This window comes from Myodes glareolus, chromosome 5 (genome assembly GCF_982192425.1).
Source record: "Myodes glareolus chromosome 5, mMyoGla1.1, whole genome shotgun sequence".
NCBI classification, from domain to species: domain Eukaryota; kingdom Metazoa; phylum Chordata; class Mammalia; order Rodentia; family Cricetidae; genus Myodes; species Myodes glareolus.
The window spans coordinates 14223871-14249922 of record NC_142030.1 but is presented as its reverse complement, the minus strand read 5'-3'; the positions used below and the strand labels follow the sequence as shown (position 1 = coordinate 14249922).

Genomic DNA, 26052 nt, shown 5'->3' with positions numbered 1-26052 from the left:
AAGGCCCCTGACCACCTCAATCTCTGCCTACCACATCGCATGCCTCTTATTCAAACTTAACTCTCTCTCTCTCTCTCTCTCTCTCTCTCTCTCTCTCTCTCTCTCTCTCACACACACACACACACACACACACACACACACACACACACACACACCCTCGAGGAACTTCCCATGATTCCAGACAAAGAAAAACTGCTTAATGTGTCCTTCAAGGCCCGTGTGGTCTGGTCTGATGACCCACCTCTCCCTGTTGCCTGCAGTTGGACCACACACTCCAACCATCTTTGTTTAGTTCTTGTGTTCAGCCATCTCTGTGGTCCCAGACTCTGAGGTGGCCACTTACTGCCAACTCCTTCACTTCTGTTGGTGTAGGCTTCTTCAGACCCCTTCTGAACGCTCAGACCTTGGCACCTACCTACGGAATGCTTATTCATCCAATACCGACTGAATGAAATAAAAAAAAAAAAAATCTCTGGATAATGTAGACAACAGAAGTTTTGAATGGAAAGGATTTTAAATTCTCCCTAAGCAATAGCATACAGCTTATCTCTCGGTCTAGTTTGGATGCTTGAAGGACTGAGGATTATTCAAAGCATGGTGCAGTGTTGGTGCTAAAGGGTTCTCACGGCGAGTCCCAGGGTTTGGGCTGCCAACTGCTCTTGGAGAGAAGTCAGCACTCTGTGACCTAGCAAGTGCTCAGACATGCTCCCTGAAGTCACCCACAAGTACAAACTAATAGTGACTCAGCAGATCTGCTCTTTGCAAGGTAAACTACAGGCCTGGATACTGGGGGGATGGGGGTGGTGGAGGAGGAGCATTCCAGAGTCAAGGCTGACCAAGAGTACAGCCCTGCCAGTGCTGGCAGTAGGCCCTGGGTCTGACTGGGCATGGGGAGTGCTCCCTCAGAGAGGCTTGCAAGAGTTCTTGGTCATGGCGTGGGCTCCTGGAAGCTCCTCTTGGGGCCACCACACTTTGGCTTGGGAATTAAGAGGGCAGAGGAGATCTGGGGAAACCATGTACCTGCTACCCACAGATGTCAGGCCAGAGGAGAGGGAGGTGAGGCCTCCTCTCGGCCAAACCAGCCCTGCGATCTCATCTCCCTTCCTGGGGAGACCAAAGGAAGCATTTGGTCCCTCCTGCATTTCAGTCAGCCTACCACACACAGAGACATTCCTGTCAGGGTGTAGTGATGGACAAGCAGAGACCTCCTCAGACCATACAGATGGCTAACGACCAGTCTCTTCTCCCTCAGGGCCACTGTGGCTGTGCTTTGGTGGTTCCGCAGTGGTGTGAGCTCTGTATTGGGCCTAATGTCTTGTTTCTCTCAGAGCACAGCCTTGGAGCTGAGCTGAGGAAAACAGATCAGAGTCGACCACCAGGAGAAGGCTGGAGTGTTTTTGAAGGCAAATGAGGAAGAGAGAAAGAAGGGAATGGCGTTGGGTTCAGCAGAGGTGGGTGGAAAATTTAGGATCCCAAAGTGTGCTCTGCTGAAGCACCCCACGGCCCAGGGCCAGCCCAGCTGGAGGCCAGGCCCTCAGTGCTGCCCCTGTCCCTAAGGAGAGAGATTGTCCTTGTCCAGGCCTCAATTTGACCACTGCCACAGAGGGGCTGGCTGGGGAGGGCTGGGAGCACACGGGTGAGCGGGCGGGCCCTGAATGGCTTCGGAGAGCGGGTGAGTACTTCCAGCACGGAAAAGCCACGTGAGATTATTGGTTCAACCCTGTGTTTATAAGCCTTAAGTCTAAGGAGGTTGGGCAATTAGGCCGCTAATTAGTTAGGAAGTTTTATTTTATTTAGTCTCAAGCAAAAGTTCCATTGTAGATGTTTTTGAGATCTCATTAACTGTGGCCTCGACTCCATTTTCTGAGTTCTCAGACAAACATACTCCTCTAAAAAATGTTGTTCTTTTTCCCCTGCCAGGCGGACATCTTTAATCCCAGCACTCAGGAGGCAAAGGCAGATGGATCTGAGTTCGAGGCCAGCCTGGTCTACAGAACAAGTGTTCCAGAAAAGCCAGGGCTACACAGAGAAAACCTATCTTAAAAAAAAAACTACTACTACTACTACTACTAATAATAATAATAATAATTTCCCCAGTGCTAGGGTGGCCGCAGGGCCTCACTCACACAGGCACATACTCTATCACTAAACTGCTACCCTGCTCTGTTTTCACTTATTTCCCCCAGCGCTGTCACACAGCTTCTAAAGTCCTCTAACAACATAAGGACATTGTCAGGTCAACGTGCTAAAGCTTGGGAGTTTCACCAGAGCTCTCTTCCAGCTCCAGCTCTGCCAACTAAAATAGGAGCGGTCACATTTTCCACTGGCTTAGATGCCTGAGGAGCCTGGCTCACCCTCTTTAAGGAGGAAGTGTATTTCATGGCTGCTGTGGCGCTGGGATGGCTGATGTCCGTGCCAAGACAGCAGGTGTGGACCATCCAGCATACATACCATTGCCTTCCTTCCCACCACACCCCATCCTCATGTGATTTTCCTCAGTGATTGTAACCTCATGGTCTGGAAGCTTCCTCACTGCAGGCAACCAGATTGCCTGGAGCCTGGGCCTTCTGCACAATCCAGTCCTCCTTCCTGGCTACTTGGGTACAGGGTGAACTTCCTGCAGAGCCCCCTGAGGCCTGGCCAGCCTCTCAGCACTGTTCCCTGGATTGTTTCATTTTAGGCTGGGAGAGTATTGAATTTGCGTATAGCAATGCCTAGGTTGCAAAAAGAGAATCAAAAGTCTCCAAGGTCTATGAGTAAGGAGTTAAAGCATCTGCCAAGGGAGTTGGGTGTGGCTCAATGGTAGAGCACTTGTCTGGCATTTGTGAGGCCTTGGGTTCAATTCTCAGTACTGGAAAGTGCTGAGGAATAATGCTCTTGTACACCGTAAAGATCTGTCACTCATATTAGTTTAATAAAACGCTGATCTGCCAGTAGTCAGGCAGGAAGTATAGGCAGGGTGACCAGACTAAGAGAATTCTGGGAAGAGGAAAGGCAGAGTTAGTCACCAGCCAGATGCAGAGGAAGCAACGAGAATGCCTCACTGAGAAAAGGCACCAAGCCATGTGGTTAAACAAAGACAAGAATTGTGGGTTATTTAAGTTATAAGAGCTAGTTAATAATAAGCCTGAGCTAATGGGCCAAACTCTGCTTCTTTGGGACTGACTGTGGGACCAGGCAGGACAAAAACTTCTGTCTATAGGAAAGAAAAAAAATCCCAAGGTCACCTCTGTTGTTAAGATGCCAAGGTCACTTCTGAGTTAAGATGCCCCACCCCAACAGGGCATCATCTCCTGAAGTATGGTCTCTCAGAGGGCAGGGCTGACAAGGGCTGGGTGGCCTCCATGATGGGGTGCACAGTGAGAAGAGAACAGTCACCTCCCCTCACTGGACTGGAGGCCTCCATTTTTCTAGGTGGTTCTGTTTTCTCAGAGGGGCAAGCTGGTGGGGCGGTGGGTCTGCTAGAAACAGGCAAGCTGCAAGTGGGGGAAAGCACCCCACACTCAGTGGGCAGGGGAGACCAGTTCCCCTAAACTGCCTTGTTACCCTCAGGCACTCAGGTCCAGAAACCTGGGGTCTGAATTCTTTATATTTTAAAACGGTTTAAGAAACACACTGTCCAAGGAAAGCGGATTTGCTTACAATTTAGACAAGTGAGGGGTCTCTAAGTTTCTCCACACAATATCATCGAACACCTTATAGAAAGCCATGAAACAATGGCAAACCATAGGTAAGTGCACCGGTGAGTAGATATGCTGATGACATGTCTCCTCCAGGGCATGCGTAAGGGGAAGGTTTTTATTGCAGATGTGAGGGAGAGAAGGACCAGAACATCTGGAAGAATCCATAGAAGAGAGAGAAAGTAGTAGATTGGGCATGGCCAGCAGACTGGACCTAGCCATGACAGAAGCAGGAATGGAGCAGAGAGAGCGGGAGAGGTGTGTGTGTGTGTGTGTGTGTGTGTGTGTGTGTGTGTGTATGTGTGTGTGTGTGTGTGTATGTGTGTGTATGTATGTATGTGTGTGTGTATGTGTGTGTATGTGTGTTTTGGGGGGGATAGTGGTGGAATAAGAGATAAAGACAAAGAGACCAAGAGTCCACATCACCAAAATAGCAGGGCTCTAAGGATGAACAGCCGTAGTGAGGGAGACCCGGGAAGGGGAGAAGTTTATGGTCATGGAGGAGGTGAGAAGAGCTAGGCACTTGTGATAGGAGGGAGCCTGGAGTATGCACTTTGGTGTGCTGATAGACACCACAGATTGCTGTTTGTTCCTTCTGCAGTGGTGAGGGAACTGCTCCCTTGGTAGAGGGGAACAGGCTTCACAAGTTCCTGAGGAACGCTGACTTTTGTCTAACCACCAGGAGTTTGGATCTGACAGTGAGACAAGCCCACTTGTCCTCTCCCAGGGCCAAGGGAACGTAGGCTGCCTCTGCTCTTTGTTCTGGAGATGGATTTTAATTTCAAGTCTTGGCTAAAGAATATGCAAGTCTTAAAGAGCCTCCTGTTTTTCAAAGAGGAAAGAATTCACTTATTTTGGGCCTGCAGGATTCTCTGTCCCTAAATCTATTCTTCTGACATATGTCCACTTAAGTAAAGAAAGAAATCAACACAAAATGCAAATGAGATGGCAGTCTGTAGCCCATCTGATAGCTCAGGGAGGGGTATAAGTATATTTCTAAATCTTTCTCACCAGCACATCAGCATGAGACCATAGCTACACTTCTACTTCAGACACCAACCCCGTTTGCCAGGAAGGAGTTTGGGTTTGGTTCTGGAACTGTCTGGTACTACCTAAGAGCCAGCCTTCCAAACAGTCACGGTCACTCCTTCTGCAGGAGAGCCAGCTCTGGGTAGGGTGGCCAGAAGACAAGCCAATAGCTGTGTCAGGTTCAAATCCTGGGGGTTAGATAAAGGCCAGCTTCCTCAGGAACTAGTGAAGCCTGTTCCCCAAGGGACAAATGGCCCTCTCTGGTACCTATTCGCATGCCAAAACCCATGCTGGTCTCCAGGCTCGCTCACTATCACCAGTACCTGTTAAACATTTCAGAGTTCATGCTGGCAGCTGGCTCTTCTCACCCCTCCCCTATGCTAACTGTCTCCAGTGGGTTCCCTCCCCCGCAGTTACTCATTGACCTTACAACCCTATTTCTGCTTTGCCAGAGAGCATTTGTATTTGTGTGCTTGCTCTCTTTCTCTCTCTCTCTCTCTCTCTCTCTCTCTCTCTCTCTCTCTCTCTCTTTCTCTCTCTCTCTCTCTCTCGGTCTGACACTCAGTGTCCTCCTCTGCTGATTCTCTTTGTCTTCCTCTCTCGCTCCCTTTCTCTCCTCTCATGGCCAGGTCCAGTCTGCTGGCCACGTTCAGCTGACTACTTTCTCTCCCTGCTCTGAATTCCTCAGGATGCCTCTGACTTTCCTGCCCCTCTCATCTACAATAGAAACCTTCTGCTCACCCAGACTCTGGAGCAGCCACGTCCTCTTTATACAGGTTGCTCCTCACCTGTGACTCTCTGATGGCCCATGGAGGCACTGGGACCCCCTACCCATGACTGTGGCACCCCATAGCTTTCCCAGGTCACAGTGCAAACTGCAGCCAGCCAGGCTATAGCCAGGCAAGTGTGTCCACGGCAGGAAAGCTCACGTGCTCAGGCACGCACGGTCTAGAGGAAGTTCACCGAGAGCGTGGACTGTGACATTGCAGTAGAAAGACAGGGAAAATAAGGGGACACTGAGAGATAAAGGAGCCCCTCACCCCCAGGATCTGGCTAAGTCTCTTGCTAAGAATTTTCAAACTGCCTGCAAGGAGCTATAATCCTGAGAGAAACCCTCACAGTAAGACCAAGCCATACTTAACAGTCTAACCATGTGTCTCCACTTCCTTGTGACATACAGTAAGAACTTCTTTGACCTTTTTTTGGCCTGCTTTAAAAAGTCAATACTCCTTTCTTATCGACAAACAGGTGTACAATGAATCCCATAAATCACTTTATACTCTCAGTTACTAAATAAAAGTTTAGATAAAAATAGGTATGCTAAGACATATTTAATGTAAATATGGTTGACTTCAAAACTCAACCAAGAAACTAGGTGGGACTGTTTCTTGAAATGGGACTCACACACAGACAGGTACCACCATTATACTATGAGACGGGTCTCACAGTTGTCCTATGTGACAGGCACCACCGTTGTTCTATGGCGTCTTCCTCTGGAGACAACACCGCCATCCTAGTACCATCGAAGGACAGAGATCGCCCTGGCCCCTTTGGGACAGGGAGAACCGAGTGATAGGCCAAGGGCAACAGAGATCTTAATATACCCTGGAAGGAGGGAGAGGGCAGGACACAGTGCTGAGCTGTGTGTGTCCTCGTAGCAGCCGACAGCCAGACTTTGGCATTATCACCTCATGCAATACAATAACCTAAGAAATAAAGGGGATTTCCCTCTGTTTTCAAGAGCACTGAAAATTCAGGGAGGAAGTTTTCTCCTAATAACTTAACCAGTAAGTGCCAAAGAGACATCCACACTGCATCTCTGCTCACCAGTCTCTCCAACGCTAAAGGCAGCAGAGACCCCTGCTTCTTACTTGGTAATGAGGCTTCTTGCTTGTTGGCAGGCCAGCTAGAGAATTTTCTGTACAGCCTTTTCAATAACACAGCTGGAACAACACTTTCCCCCTACAGTGAGCTCCCCAGGCCTTGGAAGAGCACACAGGGTGTGGCTGTGCTGTGGCTTGGCTCTCCGGGGAAGTGGGGGTGACCAGAGGCAGCAAAGGGAAGGCAGGCATTGGGCCATGAGAGAAGATGCCACTCCAGCCCTGTGATGGTGGCAGGGCATGCAGGCCACTCTGAGAGTGACGACAGTTGCCCTCTGCTGAGAAAGCAGGAACTCTGATGTCCCTCAAGAAAGCCCAGAAATTCTGGTAGCAGGGCAAGTGCTTCTCTGACCCAGTTGGTGTAATTGATTACGTGATGGAGGATGGGGACCCAGTTTCCCCACTTCACTGGGCACCGTCATGCCGGATAGAAGGTTCTGAGCAGAGGTTGGTTTCCTCTTGGGGACCTTTCCCAAGATTATCAACATAGCCCACTGAAGACTCTGCGACATCACTTGCTCGGCCTGATGGCCACCTGCAGGTGACCCAAGAAGTCCAGTGGGACTGAGTAGTGGCCCTCTTGTCTCTGATCTGGTCCTTGACTTCTTTTGTCCCCCATCCTCTACAACCAGGCTGGGTTCCCATGTTTTCAGGTCTCAGAACAAGAATCAAGAAATGGAATTTGGATAGCTTCTGCCCTTCAAATTCTTGAGCCTGGGCCAGAATACTGGGAGCGGGGGAGTGTTGGCACCAGGTAGGTAGGAGCTATGCCTGGGCATGCCCCAACACCTCTGTAATGGGAGAACAGATAGGATGTTGTTCATAGTGACAGGGGCTTTTTGTAGGCACCACTTGGGCACTAGGCAGAAAATGGGCACCCCAGGGGTCTGGTGGAGGTGCACACTTACCCAACTTTCACTAAAAGTCCCTCGCTCTGCTCACCCCGTACTTCTGTGGCAGCCAGGGGGTGTTAGGCACAGCCCAAAGGCAGGCGCAGTCACACCAGACAACATGGAGCATTAGAAAGGTGCTGAAGCTCCCACAGGCGACTTTCTGAGCAGTTAAGAGCCTGGGGAAAATCTTGTTTTCTTGGAATCGGGACGGCAGAAAGCTCGGGGCCTTCTCTTTGACAATGGTCACTCCTCTCAGACTGCAAATGGACATAAAAGTCATCCACACGAGGCATACACTCCTGCCTCAGGACCTGTGCGTTCTTCCCTCAGTCTAGCGCAGCACCCCGCCCACACATAAAATGACTTCCTATCTCTTCAGGAGCGTTGAAATGTTGCCTCTGTGAGGCCTTCGATTTCCACTCAACAATCCTTTTTTCTTTTTAATACTTTTCTGTTTTCCACAGCACACATCATTTTCTAATACAATTTAAAATGTATAAATATATACTTGTTTATTTTGTGGTGCTGGGTTGGATTGTGCTTGTTGTCTGTCCAAAAGCTCGTCCCATAAGAGCACGCCCCCTGCCATTCCCAGGGTGTAGGGCGGTATGTGAACAGCCGGTTGGGTCCCTAGGCAGAGCCCCATTGGAGACACTTCAACAGGGACACAGGCAGCCATCACGTGGCCCTCCTCGTGTGGGTATTTGGGAATGGAAACTGTTTGCTGAACACGCCCATGCTTTTTCCCCCCTCCTTCATCTTCTGCTACGTCAGACCTGGCACAGCCAGTGAAAGGCTCCACTTGAGGAAGGAAGCCACTATCACACTAACAATGTTATCCTCTGGAGCACTGTGGCTTTAAAAGAAAAAAAAAAAAAAGATCACGCCGAATTCAGAGGGCCGAATTCAGAGGCAGAGAAGCAAGCAAAACACCCTCAAAGTCTAACTCAACAGTTCTCGCCAGCAGCGGCAGAAAGCTAGCAAAGGCGCGGTCTTAGTCTCGGGTGAACTGCATGCATAGGTACCCGATGCTTCCACCTCCCGCCCGATCCTGCCAACCCAGCGTGGGCAAGGCGAACCCCGCTTTGGGCCGCTGGAAGTTTAAACAGCGGAAGATGCGGAGTGGAGACGTTAAAGGGTCCCTGTAGCGCTAGCGCCCTCCGCCACCAGGGTCAGGGCAGGTGCCTGGACAAGCCCCGAGCCTGGAGCCGAATGGACAAACCTGCACCTGTAGGGGACAGAGAGGGCTAAGGAGCGGCGCTGTCAGGCCTAACATCCACCCCTTGCTTCCGAAGCGCACCGGACGGCCCAGGGAAGGGGTGGGAGGAATGAGGCGTCGCACGCAGGACGAGGAGGCTTGGCCTAGAGCACGCCGGGGGATCAGCCTTGGGATGGGGGAAGCGCATTTAACTGCAGGAGCTAAACGCAGCCCTAAACACTCTCAGGCTGGGGTGCCACCGCTGTCCCCGGAGCTTACGGTTAGGATCGGGCTCACGCTCCAGCGGCCGCAGGTGTGCAGTCCCTCCACTCCCCAACTCCTCTTGCAAGTCTGCGGGACTCGAGCTGCGGGGACCCCAGCAGCCCGTTAGCCCCGCCCCCACTAGCCCCACCCTTCTCTCGGCTCCACCCCCGAGTTGCCTAGGCGGCCAAGGCTTGCTGAGCACCAAGCAAAGGTTTCACCTTGCCAGGTAGTCTGCAGCCTGTGGAATCTAAACTCAAAAGCCGAGCTGGCCAGGTATGACAGCCTTTCTCCCACCCTTTCGCTCACCTTTCTAGCGAGTAGTTGTAATTATTTTATAAATGAATTGGTACGTGAACAAAGTTTAAAAACAAAACCAAGGTCTGGGGATAAGCTTGGGGGTCGGGTGCTTGTCATGCATGAACAAGGCCCTGAGATTAGTTCTCGAACCACAGAGAAAATACAAGTAAATAAACTAAAGAATGAAGTGTGGATATAAACACACACAAAAAAAACCTTGTTTGTCTTTAAGCACACACTGTGAAGTGTGCTAGTCTACAGCCCAAGAGACAGGGATGCCATGCAAAGGCCAGCACCTCGAGGAAGGAGGCAAAGGTGCCCAAGCAGAAATGCCAACCACAGTTCCTGGCACCCTTGGGGCTAACCTGCTCTCCACTGGCCAGCCTTCCCAGACCCCCGCTGTCACCTCTGTTGCGCTCCTAAGACTAGCCAATAGCCTCTACGTGCTTCAGTCAGCACACTGACAGGATGACCAGGGACACCACTGCGAGGGAGGGCCTAGCGGGGCCTGCTGGGGCCTGCTAGGAGGTTAAGGTTTACCCCTCTGCACACATTTGAGGGCAGGGTTCTTAATTTTCACCTCTCACCCTTGGCTCCAGCCTTCTGCACTGCTCACCATGGCCCAAACCTTCTCCATTCTAACTGAGGGGCGGTGTCCTTCCACTGAACAGATTCAACTCCTTCCCACCGCCGTGGAAACCCTGGAGAGTAGGTTGTCAATTCTCTATCCAAACATGGAATCTCCTGGTACTTCAGCTCTATAGCATCCAACAATATACCCTCTCACACCTGCGGGCCTCCTCCAAAGTGCACAATCCAGGCAAGCCCCCGAGCCTCCCTCCAGATTGCTCCCATAGGAGCTCTGTCTCTTGCCAATCACCAAAGCGGGCACATTTATGATTCTTAACCCAGTGAGGATGAAAACATTCTAACTCACCGAACTGTGGTGGTGCACGCCTTTAATCCCAGCACTCGGGAGGCAGAGGCAGGTGGATGTCTGTGAGTTCAAGGCCAGCCTGATCTACAGAGTGAGTTTCAGGATAGCCTGGGCTACTCAGAGAAACCCTGTCTTTAAAAGCAAAGAAAAAGAAAAGCTTCCAGCACTAGCAGCAGGTGATGGCCGTACTGTCTTGAGAATTTACTGAACCCACTTGTCTTAGTTAGGGTTCCTATTGCTGGGATAAAGCACTATGACCCAAGACAGCTTGTGGAGCGAGGGGTCGGTTTCAGCTTACAGCTCTTTGGTCCCACTCCATCACTGAGGGAAGTCGGGGTAGGAATACAAGGCAAGAACCTAGAGGCAGGAGCTGAAACGGAGGCCACTGTTAATGGATTGCTCTTCCTGGCTTGCTCAGCCTGCTTTCCTAAAGACCATGTGCTCAGAGGTGGCCTCACTCCTGGTGGGCTGGGCCCTCCCACATCAATTGCTAATTAATAAAATGCCCCACAGGCTGGCCTACAGGCCAATCTTCTAGAGGCATTTTTCTCCACTGTGGTTCCCTCTTCTCAGATAACTCCAGCTTGTGTCAATTTGACAAAAGAAAACAAAATCCAACTAGGACACCACTAAACCTGTAGTGTTGGATAAACTTAGGGGCTGGGTGTAGCTCTGTAATAGAACACTTGCTTGGCAAGCAGAAGGTCCTAGATTGGATCCTCAGCATGGTAAAAATGAACAAATAAAGAAACGGAGTGTATTCTATGATATCTGCACGACATCTGAATAAAGTTACAGTTGAAAACAAATAAAACCAAGGCAGAGAGGTAGCCTTGACTCCCTCTTGCCTGTCACCCACAGGCCATGAACTCTAATGTGGTGCAAGAGGCTTCAAAGTCTAGTTTACACGAAGAAGGTTAACAAACATGTGAGACAGAGAGTTCATCAGAGCAGGGAGAAGTTCAGACAGATTTCCTGTGAGTTTGCTCAAAAGCCATCCCAAAACTCAGTGAGGGGGAGAATGGATACCGTGTCACAGCTAGAATAGATTATGTTTGGAAAAGAAAGGACAAGGCTGTTTCTCCCCGACGTGCTTTAGAATACCCAGGAGCCTCCGCCTGGATCTTAAGCACCCTCTCTTTGCTGTGGTGGAGGCTCTGTTACTATGCAGGTGCTATCAGGGGGCATGGAAACTGTGTAAGAGGTGGGACCTAGTGAGAGGTCGGCAGGCCATGCTCCTGAAGGGAATCATGGGACCCCCACCCTCTCATCCCCACCGCCCCAATTCCCTGGCTATGAGTTGAGCATTTTTTCTCCAGTTTGTGCTCCGGCCATGCTGTGTCACCACAGGCCCAAAGCAAGGCCAACAAATCAAACTCTGAGACTTCTAAAATTCCAAATCAGAACAAACCTGCTTTCTTCATAAGCTGATTACTTCAAGCTCTTGTGAGTGGAAGGGAAAGCTGACTCACGCACACTCAGGTCCAGAAGAAACTTGGAGCTGAGGGCTAACTCTGATGTCTGTGAGCACACGGGAGTGCATGCTGGCCTCCGGGCTCCCTCAGTACCACAGGTACCTGTTAGAGAGTCTGTATTGACGTCCTGACTCTTCTCAGCTCCTCTCACCCCACTCCCGACCTGAAACTTCTCCAGCTCATGGGCTTCCCTCCCCCAGCCTCTCATTCCCTTATAACTCTGCTATTTCAGCCCTGAGCTCTCTTGGCTCCTTCTCTCTTGGTTCCCTCTCTCTTGGTTCCCTCTCTCTTGTTAGACTCTTTCCCACCTCCCTCCCTCTCTTCTCATGGCCAAGTCCAGTCTGCTGGCCATGTCTTGCCTACTGCTTTCTCTCTCTGTTCTGGACTCTTCCATATGCCTCTGGCTGTACTCCCCTGCATATCTACAATGAAAACCTTCTGCCTAACCTTGGAGCAGGCATGTTGTCAATTCACACATCTGGTGATAAAACCCTACGTTTACACACATGCCAGACTTGAGAAAGGTGTGGTTGACAATTTGGATAAAAAATGCAATGCCTGTGTGAAACTGTCATGAAAATACTTCATTTCCCAATTGGATGGTGGACAAAACAAGGTTTTATTTCATAGCTTTGTCCATGGTAGTTTTCATAACAGACCGAAAACATTGATAGATACGGAATGCATCTCTCTCCTCTTAAGCCAGACATTAAAAGATTGGCAAAAAATGTGAAATAATGCTATGTTCTTTCTATAAGTTAATATAATAACCTTCGATATGCTGCTAATCAGAAAAGTGCCTTAGCCAGGTGTATGCAGTCCCTAAAATGGAATTCTAGCCCTTGGGAGACAGAGGTAGGTGGATCTCTGTGAGTTCAAGGGAAGTCTGGTGACCTAGTGAGTTCCAGGACAGCCAGGACTACATAGAAAGACCCTGTCTCAAAAATACAAAAAGAAAAAAATGTCTTAGTGTTCTTAATTAGTTTTAGGTATTTAAGGGGATCCTGACCAGGCCGACTCTATGGAGTATTGCATGTACTCATGCACCCCAGAACCCTAACTAAACAACAGACAAATGGAGTACAGTAAAAACCTGTCCCACCGTATTTTCTCATATCCATTGCTTTCCTTTCCTTTCCTTTTTAAAGACAGAGTCTCAAGGTCAGGTTGACCTCCAAGTTGTAATCCTCCTGCCTCATTCTCCTGAATATTGGGATTCCAGACATGTGGCACCAATCATGGTTTTTTTAATGTTTTTATTAATGTGTGCTAATTTGCATTACAATGGGTTTCATCATGACATTTTCAATCATATATAAAAAGTACTTTGGTTATAATTCTCCCATTATCTATACCTATCTCCCTTCCTTGGTGCCTAACAGTAACAATAACCCTTCCTTCATGTCTCTCTTTCTCTTTTACTTCACATGAGAGGATACATACCATACATGTTTATCTTGATTTGCTGAACATAATGATCTCCGTTTCCATTAGTCTGCAAATGATACAGTTTCTTTCTCCATGGCTAAACAATTCAGCCCACATCAGCTAAAAGAGAGCTACCTCCAGCTAAGGGATCAGACCATGTCAGCTGAGAGAGCGCCACCTTCAGGTGGGGATCAGAGCTTAACAACTGAGAGAGCGCCACCTTCAGGTGGGGATCAGAGCTTAACAGCTGAGAGAGAGCCACCTTCATTATTTTGGAGGTAAACCTGAGCTAGAAGTAGTCAAGAGAGACAGTTTCATGTGTGGCATCACGTTGCCTTTGTGCTGTCGTTTTGAAGAGGCTCTGCCTACACATGCTCAGAGAGCAACACCTCCTTCTGGGAAGGCAGGCCTTGCATTCACCCTGTAGGCAGATACACACACCAGCAGCAGAAACAGCAAGCGAGGCCCTGTCCCAGCTGTGGCATCACACTCAGCCGCCAGAGAGGTCCATCTGCCTCCCGCAGTCACAGAGGAGGTAGCGTATGCTATTCTCCCTAGATCTGCAGACAATCTCCCTATGCCAGCTCAGAGAGTTACCAGTTATGACCTTAGACCTCCTAGGGATGTACCTCTACCATTCACGGTTGAGTCCCATCATCGTCTGGAGTCTATGACTCTTCAGGAACCACTCCACATGGATTCTGACCCAGCCACTTTTGGCTATGGAGGTAGAGCTACCACTGGCAGAGGCTGGTGAGCCAGACTCTACCCGGCTCTGGCCTTCCATCCCCAGCTGCAGCTCAGCCCTCACCTGAGTCCTGGCCCCAGTCTCTGATCCATCCATACCCTACCATAGGATGATACACTGCACTTTTTCTGGCTTCCCTTTCGGTGTTTGGTATACCATTTTCAAGCGCTAGTGTTAATAAAATTTCTCCATTAACTAACTTTAAATTGTACAATCCAGGGTAAGACGCCTACTCACCCTGGAACTCTACTACAGACTGAAGCTCCAAGCAGAGCATATGGGTCCCATTGGGTCACAGGTTATCATAATGGAAGGGACGGAAAGCCTCTGATTTTACCAGGATAGGTGAATACAAGAAATAGACTAGGGAGGATGCTGCCCCTTGCTGCTCCCTGCGGTTAGAGACCTGCACGCAGTAGTCCGGCTGATGAGGTGTCCTGGAAGGAAGCCCCCATTTGAGCCGTGGGCTCCTGCTATGGTTGTGGATGTAAATTGTCCACCATAGGTTCCTGTGTTGAATGTTTGGCCCTCAGCTGATGGTGGTGTTCTAAGAGATTGTGGGAGCCTCTGGGAAGTGAAGCCAAATCGAATACAGTGGGTCACTAAAGGTTCCTAGCCTGGCCTTGACTCCTGGTCTCTCTTTGCTTTCTGAGCTCAGATCTGGGCAAAGTCCACTGTCACAGCACGAGTCCACTCCAACGGCCATGCCTGACCTGACTTTATGAACTGCACCCTTGACAGGGTTTCTCTGTGTAGTCCTAGCTATCCTGGAGCTCAAACTCACAGATATCTGCCTGCCTCTGCCTCCCAAGTGCAGGGAGCCTGTGTGCACCACCATGTCCGGCTTCAGCCTGCATCCCTTAAACCACACCCCCAAATAATCTTTCCTCCCTTCAGTGAGCAGTTTCATCGTAGCCTGGAGAGAAGCAACTAATAAGGAAAGCTGGTTTCAAAAAATGCAGTTGTTTCTTATGATTAAGCCTTGACCGAGCAGTTTTAAGCTTTAAAGCTGGTTTCTTGGAGGGATGTGGCAGAGTTGTTAAGTGTAGGCCAAAGACTCTGTAAGCAGAGCTTAAGGGGCCTTTCCTATGGGATTCCAGGAATAAGAATATAAAAATGTAGATTCCAAAAATAAAAATGTAAAAATAAAGAAATATAAAGTTGTAAGTCTAGGAGAATGAGAGCAGACTGTCAGCAGCTTTCTCAGCAGCTTAAGGATTAGCTATTAACTATTAAGAGTGGGTTACTCAGTAGGGCGGTGGTGACACACACCTTTAATCCCAGCACACAGGAGGCAGAGGCAGGAGGATCTCTGTGAGTTCGAGACCAGCCTGGTCTACAAGGGTTAGTTCCAGGGCAGGCTTCAAAGCTACAGAGAAACCCTGTCTCGAAAAACCAAAAAAAAAAAAAAAAAAAAAAAAAAAAGTTGGGTTACTCCACTTTACAACCCATAGCTCTATTTGTGAGACTGATGCCCTCTGCAGACTTAGGGTCGCTTTTCAGCTCTGCAAACTGAGTCAGCTTTTAGATAACCACCCTGACCACTCATGAACAGAAACTGATGTGAGCTGAGGTAACTTTTAAATGATGGGACGTACGTGACTTCTGACTTTGTGGTCTTATGTTGTCCCTCACCCTTCCCTGCTATGTAAAACTGGCAGTGCCAGGGGAGGGGCAGAGCCTTGGCAAACACTATCGAGGAATGCCAGGGGAAAACAGTGGACTAAATACAAACACTAGTTTAACTGAAAAACTCTGTTAATGGAAATTGCAAAGAAGGGCATTTTGTGTTTAAGTTTCACCTCAAGATTGTAAAGATTTCTTTGTTATGGCCTAATGCTTACTATAAAAAAGAGGAGTAAAAAACCAGCCTTTTGACACAGTCACCAAGACAAAACAGCAGCCTACAGAATTGGAAAAGATCTTGACCAACCCCACATCAGACAGAGGACTGATCTCCAAAATATACAGAGAACTCAAAGAAATTGGTCACCAGAAGAACAAATAATCCAATAAAAAAAAAAATGAAGTACAGACCTAAACAGAGAACTCTCAACAGAGAAATCGAAAATGGCAGAAAGACACTTAAGGAAATGTTCAACATCCTTAGTCATCAGAGAAATGCAAATCAAAAAACTCTGAGATTCCATCTTACACCTGTAAGAATGGCCAAGATCAAAAACACTGATGACAACTTATGCTGGAGAGGTTGTGGGGAAAAGGGAACACTCCTGCATTGCTGGTGGGAGTGCAAGCTGGTACAGCCCCTTTGGATATCAGTGTGGCGATTTCTCAGAAAATAAGGTGTTACATGAGGGCCGGCTTGTTGGGGTTTCTGTCCCTCCTAGTACCCCAACAGCCGGCAAGCAACAGAGAAAATCACACACAGGACTCCATAACATTATAAACTGATTGGCCCTTAGCTCTGGCTACTTATTAGTTCTTATGACTTATCTTAACCCATTATTCTCATCTATGTTAGCCATAATGGCTCCGTACCTTTCTCAGCTGGGCAGCTTACATCTTGCCTCTTAGGTGGTCTGGACAGGAGTGGCTGAGGGAGCTTTCTCCTCCCTAGCCTTATCCTATTCTCATTGTCCCGCCTCTACTTCCTGTCTGGTTGACCCGCCTATACTTCCTGCCTGGCCAATCAGCGTTTTATTAAAATACATGATTGACAGAATACAGATAATTCTCCTGCACCAATAAGGAAACAACCTTCCTCAAGATCCAGCTTTTGGGTATATACCCAAAGGATGCTCAATGATACCACAAGGACATGTGCTCAACTATGTTCAACTATATTCATAGCAGCATTGTTTGCCATAGCCAGAACCTGGAAACAACCTAAATGCCCCTTGACCAAAGAATGAATAAGGAAAATTGTGGTACATTTACACAATGGAATACTATGCAGCAGAAAAAATAATGACATCTTGAAATTTGCGGGCAAGTAGATAGATCTAGAAAATATCATATTGAATGAGGTAACCCAGACCCAGAAAGACAAATATGTGTACTCACTCATAAGTGGCTTTTAGACATAAATAAAAAAGCAGCCTATATATCACAATCCCAGAGAACCCAGACAACAATGAGGACCCTAAGAAAGACATACATGGATCTAATGTACATAGGAAGTAGAAAAAGACAAGATCTCATGAGTAAACTGGGAGCATGGGAACCATGGGAGAGGATTGAAGGGGAGGGGAGAGGAAGGGACAGGAGCAGAGAAAAATGTGTAGCTTAATAAAATAAAAAAGAAAAGAAAAAATCTATTTTCCAAAAAAGAAAGAAAATATATATATTTTTTTTAAAAAAATTTAGTTGAAGATTTAATTGATGATCCTTTGGTGTCAAAATAAAACTTTAAACTATGAATGTCATAAATTTAATCCATAAAGTTTCCACCATCTCCTCAACTAGAAAGCAAGCACTCAGAACTCTAGCCTGCAGTGGGCATTTCATACTCAATTCGTAATAGACCTTTCCTTAAATTAGGAAGGAAATTTATTCCAATAGAGGCTCTAACCATCTCCTTCCAGGTTACATTTGTCTTGACTGAACCTCATGTTTATCTTGACCTGGAAGAAGGAATGGGGCTAGAGCGCTGGGTGTTTTCAAACATACACCACCCAGAATAGAGGAAGCAGAAGACTGTGGTAGGGGCTTGGAGATTGCTGTTTCAGGGCACCCCAAAATGGCTACCTATCTGTTGTGGAGTATTCCTTTACACTGTGTAAAGATGTGTCACTGTGATTGGTTTAATAAAAAGCTTAATGGCCAATAGCTAGGCAGGAGATATAGGCGGAGCTTCTGAACAAAGAGAACTCTGGGAAGAAGAAAGGTGGAGTCACCAGCCAGGGCAGAGGAAGCAGGATGGGCAGTACAGAATAAAGGTAGCCAAGCCATGTGTAAGAATGTAGATTAAAAGATTAACTTATAAGAACTAGTTAGGAACAAGTCTATATTAAGACTGAGCTTTTATAATCAATAATAAGTCTCCATGTTGTTTTTTTTTGTGACCTGGCAGTTAAAGAAAAATCTGTCTACATCCATCCTCTGAAACACAAATATGTAAATGAATTGCAAAGACTATTGGTCTCCCAACAGTTCTCTGTGTTCTTAATTACAAATATTAAATGAACTAACTATGGTGTTGCATTCCTACATTCCCAGCTATTTGGGATCCTGAAGCAGAAGGTTTGACTGTTTGAGGGAAACATACACAGTAAAGATATGGCATTAAAACAAGATAAAAATAAATATTAAACCATGTAAATATTAAACCAAAATTAAAAAATACTAAATGGTTCAATGACACAAGCCTGTGGTGTTAGGTAACATTGAAACAGTGGTAGGAGGCTTACATGAACTCAGGAGTCAAGGCTGGCCTGGGCAGCATGCTGAGAACCCCATTAGGAAAAGACAAAAGTGGGGGCAGACAGAGAGAGGAGAATATCAGAGATAATAGAGACAATGGGGACATAACTCGGTGGTAGACTTCTCACCCAGCACATGCAAAGCCCTGGGTTGTCTGTCAGAGGCAAAGTCTCTGCGTAGAATTAGCCACAGAGAAATGGGTTTCATGATCACATCTTCATTCATGCTTTGCCCTCCTGCCCCTGCGCCCAGCCTCAGTCGGTTATCTTGGTCCTCTTCCTAGCATCACAAGAATCCAATTACCTCTTATTTAAGAGACACCCCCCCCCCATCAGCTTTTGAGTTTCATGAGGGTCTTATTCTTAAACTTTGCCTGTTATAGGCACAGATCTGAGTACAGAGGGCACCTGCTGAGATTTCCAGGATCTTGGGACAGGAATAAAGAACTGGACCATGGATACATGGGTAGTGATAGAAATAGAGACTGTGTTTTAAGGAGAAAGGCATTTTCCAGAATGGAAGTTGGCTAGAGAGCCAGGATAGGTCTGAAGCAAAGATGTGACCCAGGGTGAGCATGGCGACCCTTCATACAGCAAGGTCATGCACCCAGCACTTGCCTTCTCCCCATAGCTCCTGCTCTTGTGCAAGCTCTGCCCCTTACGAGCATCCCTGGTGGGGAGGGATTTCCAGCCTATCTGCTGAGTCCTTTCATGCGTTAATTGTCTTAGTTACTTTTCGGCTGCTGTGATAAGCACCATGTCCAAGGCAGCTTAGAGAAGGAAGAGTATATTTGGGGCTTACTGTTCCAGAGGGTTAGAGTCCATCACCACGGCCCTGGGAAAGTGTGGCAGCAGGCAGTCTTGGTGACTGGAGCCAGAAGCTATGAGGTGAGGGGTTGCATCTTGAGCTACAAACAGCAAACAGAGAGAGTGAATTCAAAATGGCAAATGGCTTTTGAAACCTAAAAGCTTGCCCCCTGTAGTGAGTCTTTCTCTGTACTGCCAGCTGCCAAATAACAACACAAAGACCTTTTTTTTTTTTGTTTCTTGAGACAGGGTTTCTCTATGGCTTTGGAGCCTGTCCTGGAACTTGCTCTGCAGACCAAGCTGGCCTCAAACTCACAGAGATCCACCTGCCTCTGCTTCCTGAGTGCTGGGAATAAAGGTGTGTACCACCACCACCCAGCCACAGAGACTTATTATTAATAATAAAAGCTTGGTCTTAGCTTAAGCTTTTTTCTAACTAGCTCTTATAACTTAATTAACCCATTTCTACTAATCTACGTCCTATCACATGGTTTGGTTATCTTTCCTCTGTCCATATGTCTGATTTGTTCTGTTGGCTTCTTCCACATGTGTTGATTGTTTTCTCTTCCTCTCTCTGCCCAGAAATCCTTTCTATCTCTCCTGCCTAGCTATTGGTCGTTCAGTTTTTTTATTACACCAGTCACAGCAACACATCTTCACACAGTGGACAGACATTCCACAACAGCCCTGATAGCATACTTCCTCTAACAAGAGCACACCTCCCCAAATAGGGCCACCAACTGGTGATCAAGGTGTCACATGGCTGGGAGTGTGGGGGACGTCTCATCCAAACCACCATAATCTGTCTCTTTGTGTCTTACTCCCTCGACCTGTGTCCACATTTTAAGATGAGCCTTCAAACTGACCTGGAAATCTCCAGGTCACACAAGATTCCACAAGGACGTGGCATTTTTAGGTTTTGGGTGATAAAGACACCATTAGACATTTTCCTCGGAGGTTTTGCCAAGGTCCTCTGCACCAGAGAACTCATGCCACTACTCCACTGTAGACAACAGAGTTATCCATCCTTCCAGAACAGCACTTTCTTTTCTAATCGTCTGACACCACCTTGTGGCACTGCTGCCGTCAGGAATCAAGCAGGTATGATACCACACCAGAGGCATTTCCCATTCTTCTTTGTCAAATGTGTAGGCTGTACCTCGGTAGCTTTGGGGTCTTCCTTTTTTCTAGAACTGGAGTTATGAATGGTGAGTCACCAGACGGGAGCTGGCAATAAAGTCAGGTTCTCTGGAAGAGCACTCATTTTGAAAGAAGTAAAGAAAAGCCATTTATTGGGAAATAATCACTTATTATGTATGTCCAAAAATACAGAACAAAAATTATCGGGGTTAGGTTTGGTTGAAACAAATAAAGAATGTTCACAGGAATTTCCCTTCTATAAGTAAATTTTAACAAGCTTCTTATAGGCCAATCCTTCTCCATGCCATCATTAGTTTCAGTTGAATCATTTTGAAATGACCATTAAAAAAAAAAAAAGAAAAAAGACATTGACAATCTATTGTGTGACTTTTCCTGGAGATCACCCCACTTAAGGCATCAATGACAGAAAAGAAACAACTCTACATGTCTCTCTTAGTGATCCAGTATATTTATTGGGGTGCTTTACAGGAGGATGGGTACAGGTTATTTGTTTACAAGAACATGGTGACCGCATCACGTACAAATCCACCCCAGTATTGGTGATAATGAATAGAAGCTGCAGCCCCTGGACTCTCTGCAGAGCTTACAGAAAGCACAGCAGGTTCACACAACCCTGACTCTGAGATTCGAGGAAAGATCCAAGATGTCTGTCTGGAAGGGCAGGGGCCAGGTGGAGAGCTGGGAATATAGCCACGGTACAGGCTCCAGGTCCTGTGGTTCAGGTTTGCCAAAGAAGTGTGGGCAGCGGATCTCAGACAGGCAGTTCAAGTACCTGCCAACCCAGCCGTGCACGAAGAGATGCTAGGCCAATGAGGCAGGGTGTGGTATGTGATATTAAGACAAATTAAAACTCGTGCAACAGGATTCTGGTATACCATCGATCCTGGACCCTCACTGAGACTCCTCTCGGGTATCCTGCTGTTGGCCCAAGTCATGAAGATCCTGCCACTATGGTTCTGCAGGACCAGCCCCTTCACACACTCCGGCAAGTCATAGATAGGTAGATGTTGGGGTGGGCCAACTCAAAGCCCTGGATGTCGGTCTGGGTGGAAGCTGATTTGATCAGCCTGGGACACTGGGTGAGGGGTAGAGCCTACTCTTCTATGCCTATGCTATTGAGCCTGCTCTCCCACCCCTTGGTGAGGTGTGGGGCAGCTCTCCCTTGAGGGTCAGTGCCAGCTCTTCTGCTGCAGTGGCCAGTAAGGGACAGGGCCAGCTAAGGGAGGGGCCTGTTGTAGAATATTAATTTCAAATTTATAGTGTGGAATACTTTAATGATGCAACAATGTGTTATATTCTTTTATGTTGTGTTTGTTTAACTCTCTGAAGCTGTATTACCTTGCCTGTCTAAAACGCCTGAGTGGTCTAGTAAAGAACTAAGCATCCAATAGTGAGGCAAGAGAAAAGATAGACAGGGCTGGCAGACAGAAAGAATAAAGAGGAGAAATCTGGGAAGAGAGGAAGGAGGAGCAAGAAAAGGAGGAGAAGAGGACACCAGGGGTCAGCCATCCAACTGCATAACCAGTAATGGAGTAAGAAGGAAACAATGGCGTATAGAATAGAGAAAGATAAAAGCCCAGAGGCAAAAGGTAGAGAGGATAATTTAAGAGAAGCTGTCTAGAAACAAGTCAAGCTCAGGCTGGGCATTCACAAGAAATCATAAGTCTCTGTGTATTTATTTGGGAGCTGTGTGGAGGGCCCCCAAAAGAGCGAAGAAATAAAAACAGCCAACAACAGGTGCCAACTCTGCCCTGGCCTCAGATTTCAACACAGATGGTTCGTATGGCACCCTCTGGTAACATGGGCCACAGAGATCAACACAGACCAGGCTACAGTAGGACCACGGACTCAGACATGGCCCTCGGCAACAGATCAGGCCTGGACATCACCATGGCCTGGAGTCAGTGCAGGCCACCCTCATCAGTATGGCCCAGGTGGCAGCAAGGCCCTTGGACACCAACGTGATCTCTGGTGGCTGACTAGACCCCAGGCCTTGTGGCCTCTGGTGGCAACACAGGCCATGAACATCAACCTTCCATGTCCTTTTATGTGGGCTGCTACCAGAAAGCTTGGCTCAGATTTCGGATGGATCTTCTAACTCAAATAATCCAACCAAGAAAAATCCATTACAGGTGTGCCCAGAGTTAGCCAAGTTGACAACCAAGACTAGCCATCACATATGTGTTCTTCGAGAAATACCTGTTTAGACATTTTACAGTCTTTAAATTGGATTATTACTTATTTGTACACGTTTTAAAAGTTTCTTATTTATTCTATGTAAAATTCTCTATCGAATAGGCCATTTCCAGATGTGACTCCCTGGGTTTTGAATAGTCTTGATTTTTTCAATAGCATCATTTGCAGAAGAAAAGATTGTTTTATTTTTTATTTTAAATTTATTTCTTTATTTTACGTCCCTAGCACAGTCTCTGCTCCAGAATAAGAGATTTTAATACAGTCTACTTTCCTCCCTTTTTTGCACCAATACCTTTAAGAAGGATATGTAAGAAATCACAGAGGTCGTGAAGGTTCACCTCAATGTTTTCTCCTGAGTTTTGTGGCTTTACCATTGGGTCTTCGGCGCGGTTTTACTTAACAGTTGTGCTTGCTTAAAGGAAGGTGTCCCACTTGTGAGTCTACATGTTGATAATTAGCAGCTCTGCCACCGTGTCATGGAAAGGCTCATCTGATTATGCAGGCCCTCGAGCTATTATTGTAGTGTTTTAACTATTACTACTAATTGAAAATTCAGTACAAATTATTTGTGATGAGTTGAGTTGTCCTTGAGAACCATAAAGAAATGTTTCATATTTTAGAACACCTTAAAATGAACTTATCACCTTTAATCCCAACGCTCGGGAGGCAGAGGCGTGCGAATCCCTGAGCTCCAGGTCAGCCTTGAACTACAGAGTGAGAGCCAGGACAGGCTCCAAAGCTACACAGAGAAACCCTGCCTCAAAACAAAAACCAAAACAAAAAGTAGACCTCTCTTTTGTCACACGTGTTAGTAATGTAATGATTCTGAGCTCTGTCAAAGCATAGTTAGGACACATAATGTAAAAGATATGGGCTTTCTAGCTGGGTGTAGTGGTGCACACCTTTAATCCCAGCACTCAGGAGGCAGAGGTAGGCAGACCTCTGTGAGTTTGAGGCCAACCTGGTCTACACTGAGTTCAAGAACAGCTATAGTTACATTGCAATACATTGTTAGGTGGGTGAGGAAGAAGAAAAGATATGGACATTCCAGATTTTCAATAAATTCTCATATTGTTTTGTTACAGCACATTAGCACTTGTTATCAAAATATTGTTTCCCAAGAGCATATAAATATTTGATTAAACCTTCATTAATGGGAATATTATGATTTTAAAAAGTGTAATTAATGAGCTAACATCACTATAATTTCTTGTGTGGTCTATGTGTGTATGGTATGTGTGTATGGTGTATGTGCACATGTGTGTGGGGTTCACAGCACTCGTGTGCCCTGGGTCCAGAGGACGCCATTGAGTGTCCTGCTCTATCGCTCTCTTTGTCCTTGAGACAGGGTCTCTTGCTGAACCTGAGCTAGGCTGGGGGCCAGCAGCAAGCCCTGGGGATCTTCCCATCTCCATTCCGCCAGTGTCAGGGTTACAGGCACGGTAAGCCATGCCTGTTCTTTCCTCAGCACTGGAAACTGAATCAGGTCCTCACGCTTACACAGCAGCTGTACTTACCCACGGAGCCATCTCCCCAACTCCTCCAAGTATGATTGCTTCACTGTTCATGGAAACCTGATAGATTATGATTGCAATTGCACTAATCTTCATTTATGATTCTTGTTGTATGTTCTGTTCCTACTGCAAAATATCCAGAGATAAAATCCTTGGTGAAACCTGACCCCAACCTAATCTGGATTATATCCATGATATTTCTTGTCCAGCTGATTTCACTTTACTTGGTGGAAGACTTGGACTGGAAATGGGTCATATTTTGGTCCTATTTTGGTAGCTCCATTAACCACTCAGTGACTCTGGGGAATCCATGAGATTTCCCACAATTTCCCCTTTGGCCACTACAGGGCGCTGTGGAACCGCTGGTTTGGAATATTTGCTAACCTCCCTTTTGGGATTCCATATTCAATTTCCTATAAAATGTATCACATGGACCATCATCGATACCTCGGAGCTGATGGTATTGATGTGGATGTTCCTACCAATTTTGAGGGCTGGTTCTTCTGCACCACCTTCAGGAAGCATGTCTGGGTTGTCCTTCAGCCGCTCTTTTATGCTTTTAGACCCCTATTCATCAATCCCAAACCAATTACTTGTCTGGAAATCATCAATATCATGACCCAGATCATTTTTGACATTATAGTTTACTATGCTTTTGGAATTAAATCTCTAGTCTAGGGGGCTGGTGAGATGGCTCAGTGGTTAAGAGCACTGACTGCTCCTCCAGAGGACCCGGGTTCAATTCCCAGCACCCACATGGCAGCTTGCAGCTGTCTGTAGCTCCAGTTCAAGAGGATGTGACATCATTGTACCAATGCACATCAAATAAAGTTAAATAAAGTTTAAAAAAAAGAAAAAAAATCTCTAGTCTACATGTTGGCAACCTCCCTGCTTGGCCTAGGTTTGCACCCAATTTCTGGGCATTTTATAGCTGAATATTACATGTTCTTAAAGGGACACAAGACATGCTCATATTATGGGCCTCTGAATCTGCTGACCTTCAATATGGGCTATCATAATGAACACCATGACTTCCCCAACGTTCCTGGAAAAAATCTGCCCCTGGTAAGTGAAAGATTTTGTAAATATTTTCATTCCTAATAGTTGTATAATCCAAATTAGTCTTCACTTAATTGTTTTTTAAAAGAAAGCTAGTATATTTTATCAACCAAAGCTGCTCATTAAAATGAAAATCTAAGTGTAATATACATCTAATGCCCAGCAGGCTGGTGCTTACTAAGGGTACAGCTTTTAGATCCTGAAGCTTAGTGGTGACATTTAAGGTCCAGAAGTCCTGGGAACTGTGTAAAGTCTGTTGTCCAGTAAACAACTCTGGTTAGGCCTCTCAGCATCCATTCTAGTGCAGTGAGGAGACGCCATGACCAAGGCAGCTTAGGAAAGAAAGCATTTCATTAGGGGCTTGCTCATAGTTCCAGAGGGTCAACCTGTGATCCTCATGGCAGGGACCATGGCAGCAGGCATGCAGGATGGTGGTGAATGAGACTGGACCAGGCAAGGGCTTTGGAAATCTCAAAGCCAACCCCAGTGACTTACCTCCTCCAATAAGGCCACACCTCCTAATTCTTGCCAAGGGGGCCATTTTCATTCAAACGCCACAAACTCGGAACTAGGAAACAAATCCTCCTGTGAAGTGAGCAGCAGCAATCTCAGGGTGAGGAGGATTCTTCACTGTCCCATGGTCACACAGTCACATGGTCACACGGCTTTGCTGAGACGGGTGGAATGGTTCATGAAATGCTATTACTGCAATGTGAAACCTCAGTGCAGAATTACTTGGAGCGAGTTGATTTGTTCATTAGAACTATGAAATCCTGCATAAATGTTCTGAAAAATGGGTAGACATCAACTTGCAGTACTACTATATATGTGCCTGGTATGGAATACCATGTTTTTTCTTGCACAGACTTGTATAATATACTATTTTACAAAGTGTTTTCTGGTTTATAGAGTGACAACTCTGGGGAATACATGTTGAGATAGTGAGGGATGAAATACCTCTGTTACCTTTTCTAGAACTCTTGCATGAGGTCCACAACTTAGTTTTAATAGGTTCAGCAGGAGAACAAAGTATGTGAATTTGTTTTATGCAGAACATTACTGAGGGTAACTGACACGGGGAACCCTGGCGAAGGGCCCGCGAGG

At 46.8% G+C, this 26052-nt stretch overlaps 1 protein-coding gene and 1 pseudogene across 1 annotated transcript in view; one reads left to right on the top strand and one right to left on the bottom strand.

The window, feature by feature from the left end:
• Positions 1 to 9082, bottom strand: part of LOC148121980 (epoxide hydrolase 1) — a 29678-nt gene extending 20596 nt beyond the window's left edge. The window contains exon 1 of the mRNA XM_087906073.1: positions 8960 to 9082. The gene's annotated coding sequence lies outside the window, so the exon portion shown is untranslated. The remainder of the gene's footprint in view (positions 1 to 8959) is intronic.
• A 14905-nt stretch (positions 9083 to 23987) lies between these two features.
• LOC148121979 (sphingolipid delta(4)-desaturase DES1 pseudogene) lies at positions 23988 to 24567 on the top strand (annotated as a pseudogene).
• The last annotated feature ends 1485 nt before the right edge of the window (positions 24568 to 26052 follow it).